Source organism: Silene latifolia, chromosome 6, assembly GCF_048544455.1.
Source record: "Silene latifolia isolate original U9 population chromosome 6, ASM4854445v1, whole genome shotgun sequence".
Lineage (NCBI taxonomy): Eukaryota > Viridiplantae > Streptophyta > Magnoliopsida > Caryophyllales > Caryophyllaceae > Silene > Silene latifolia.
Window position 1 is genome coordinate 29,272,196 of NC_133531.1, and position 4,354 is coordinate 29,276,549.

A 4,354-nucleotide genomic window follows, 5' to 3' on the forward strand; every position below is an offset into this window, starting at 1 on the left:
CAAAAAAAAACAGCAAATTTTTTTTTTTAATACTGTTCATCCGTGAACAGTACAGAAACAGCAAAAAAAAAATTCACGGTTTTTAAACTAGGACCCTAATGCCTTTTTAATTTCAACTTAATCTGCATTAAATCAAACATGACGATTCCATTTATGTTTTAACTTAATCTGCATCAAATCAAACATCTACCAATTCTTCATATGATAATTTTAACTGATTAAAACAACATTATGAAAAATAAAAATGGAAATCTCGCATCAAAAAGAACAAACACCGGCTGCAAATATTTTTTTTTTTTCAATCGGCATTAACAAAAAAAAAACAGCCGTGCCCTAATTTTTTTCGGAAAACCTAAAAGTTTAAATACAATTTTTATGAAAATCATCAAAATTAAAATTCGTGGCCTTTGCTCTGATACCACTTGTGGGAAATCATCTGTATACTTCCCTTAAAATTGAAGGATTATAACGAATTTAATTAAGACGATCACAAGTCATAAATAAAATACATAAACAAAATAAAGGATTCAGAAATAACCTTCTGTCCTAGCAAATATGGCCTAAGAACAATATCAAAGTAGATATTCGCCTATCAGTTGGACCCAAGATGATATGAGATATGCCCTTCTGATTATGCTAGAAATCGATCCAAATTTTTTTGTAAAATTTAGGTTTTTGTGTTTTTCTGATGAGAAGAGGCAAAAGCAATGAGTAGAAAAATTAGGTTAAAAAAATTTTATCCCTCATCACCCTATACAACCGAGTATATAGATGATTAGGGTAGATTTTCTTATTTTATTTTTCCGGCCCATATGCTAACCGAAATAAGAGAAGTCCATTTCTTTTTTTCGGTTTTACAAAAATGTATAAAATGTGTAAATTGTCATCTAGTGAGGCTCGAACCCATGACCTCTTGGGTTGTGTACCCTCACTATTACCACTATGACACATTCAACTTGTTGATATTAAATATAACTGATTACATTTAATTACGTATTAACAGATTAATTCGTCCAAGCTAACATTACATACATTTAATTAAATATAACTTATTATATTTAATTTACGAATTCACAGTTAATTCGTCTCAACTAATATTATTTAATCTTCATTAAATAATTGTCTCATCAACACATTGACTAACTGTTTAGTCATATTAGGCATCAATGTGATCATATTTCTATAACCACATCTCTCAAACACATCCTATAGGTGTGACCTTTAGGGACCAGTTGATCACCGCCATCTGTATGATAATAACGTCAAACTTTCTAGCAAGTCAACCGTTATTAGGTAAACGTTAATCAACTGATTAAATATACGAAGTATACCCTTGTGAACCTGTAAGAGATTTACAAATGTTATCACACTAATTTGTGGAGGACACAAGCTCCAACAATTTATTCCTCACAATTCAAAGCCACATTCACTATTATTGAACCCCGTCTAAACCTATCACTATCAATACCACAATTTCTCCTAATCTCTGTACCACTACGACCCCAACTCAAAATCAGAATCGCACAAAATCCTTCAGATTTGGGCCATGCTTAAATTTATAGCCTGTATTATTGATATTAGAATTTAGTACTCATCATAATCAAATCGTACAACATCATTTGCAACAACTTTTATTGATATTAGAACTGTGACACCTCCATACTCCAAGTGCCTTGCCAGGATCACTTAGGTATAGAAATGTCACCATCTCGGTTTCCCGAGGCAATGATAATCAAATGACAATAACGAAACATAATTTAAATAGTAATAAAGTTTAACGTGATTACAATTCCAAATCCAAAGTGATAAAAATACGGTACATTTTCTCAAAAACCAAATGTATCAAACTACTAAAATACGACAGCGGAAGACTGTAATCAGATCGTGAAGACACATCCCAGCTAGCCCAAATGTCTCTAATCAAACCTGTTCAACAACTGCTCACCATCCCCGAATGGATCACCACGCTTTACAAAACAAAGACGGGTCAAGATTAATTACACAATACAAATCACGATACAATAAGAATCAAACAGCTCAATCGTCACATCAAACCCAGTCTCCATAAACAATCTCCACATAACTAACTACACACTGAAGTGTGTAGCCCTGCCAGAGTACCCATCGCAACAAGTACTCCACACCGCTAGTGGGGGACCGCAGCCGTACCCACCAAATCCCCGCTCTTCTCCATCGAGCGATAAACTCAAGTCCATTAATGTGCACATCCCTTCTGTGGCGGGTTCCACAGAAGGCGAATCATGGTCGTAAAGCCACTCCCGCAAGTGACTCCACTCAGCCAGGGACGCACCCCGAAGATCACAGATAGATACAATCAACAACAATCAATAATGATAAAATCCAACAACCGTCACAATACCGACATTATACTTTTAACCACAATCATCACAAAATCACCAACCACATCATGTAATTAATACTGAGTAGGGAAACCCTACCTGGAATGCAAACACACACAGCAGACGATCTTAGCAGCTGTCTCAAAACCTCTCCTCTACGAATCCTCCTCATACCCACATAATCATACAATCACTACTAACACAACTAATCATAAAAACCCCCAATCCCAAAATAAGGGTTTAAACAAAGTCAACCAAAAGCTATAAAATTGGTATTTAGGACTTACCCTTGACGCAAGGATCACAAAGACACAAAGAACAACAAAATCCGACCTCTCTAGCTCCGGGATTTGCCAATAATGCGGATGAAGAGAACAACGTAGTTTGAATCTTCTTTTTTAGTGTATTAGGTTTATAAAAGTGTTTAGGAAAGATAACGACATATTATATATACTAATCCGCATTATTAACAAAACCCGTCAAAATGTAACCCGCTAACCGACTTACTCGATCGAGTAAGTAATGTACTCGATCAAGTGCCCCTTAGTCGATCGAGTGCCAAGGCTACTCGATCGAGTACCCTACAGGCATAATACTGTTTCGTAAATCAAAACACCCTTACTCGACAGAGTAAGCCCCACTCGATAGAGTACCCAGAGACTCATAAAACCGTAGTATTACAGTCTTCCCTCCTTAAAAAGAACTTCATCCCCGAAGTTCAAACCACAACAAAACAAAAATACACTAACCCTCTCCCGACACAACAACAAAACAAAACTCAACATAAAACTCCCAAAACATACGTACCAACCAAACTCAACCCGACTCAAACAACTACTAACTATATCAAAAGCAACACAAAAAGATGCAAAAACTCTTCGTGACCATCTCATACCCCCTAAAAGAAACAAGGTTACGTCCCCGTAACCATACATACCTGATAAAAAAGGAACGGATAACGCTCTCTCATGGCCTCCTCCGCCTCCCATATAGCTTCCTCGACCTCATGATTAGACCAAAGAATCTTAAGCAAGACCGTCTCACCATGTCTAGTCTTCCTAACTTTCCGGTCAAGAATCTGTTTAGGCACCTCAAGATAAGACAAGGACTCATCTAGCTCTATGTTCTCCACCTCTAACACATGTGACGGATCACTCACATACTTCCGCAGCTGAGTCACATGAAATACATTATGTACCCTATCCAAAGCAGACGGTAAAGCCAAACGATAAGCAACCTCTCCAACCCGGTCTAAGATCTCATATGGTCCTATGAACTTCTGACTCAGCTTGCCTTTCTTACCAAATATCATGACCCCACGCATAGGAGACACTTTCAGAAGAACCTTGTCCCCAACCTGAAACTCTATATCCCGGCGATGTAGATCTGCATAACTCTTTTGTCTATCTTGAGTCGCTCTCATCCTCTCCCTGATCAGCTTAATCTGCTCAACCATCTCATGTACCATCTCTGGTCCTAAAACCACTGCCTCAGCACTGTCGTCCCAACAAATCGGACTCCTACATCTCCTCCCATATAAAGCCTCAAATGGCGACATTCCAATACTGGTGTGATAGCTGTTGTTGTAAGAAAACTCAATCAAATCTAACCTCTGTTCTCAGCTACCATCAAAATCCATCACACAAGCTCGTAACATATCCTCCAGAGTCTTGATTGTCCTCTCTGTCTGACCATCTGTCGCAGGATGAAATGTTGTACTCATCTTCAATGTAGTTCCCAAAGACTCCTGCAACTCTTTCCAAAACCTTGAGATAAACCTCGAATCTCTGTCAGATATTATGTCTTTAGGCACCTCATGCAATCTCAGCACATTCTTCCGATAAGCCATAGCTAATTGTGCCTTAGTCCATGTATCTTTCATTGGCACAAAATGAGCTGACTTGGTCAGTCGGTCCACTATAACCCATATCATGTTGTTACCTTGCTGTCTCTTCGGTAAAACCACGATAAAATCTATAGATATGGACTCCTAC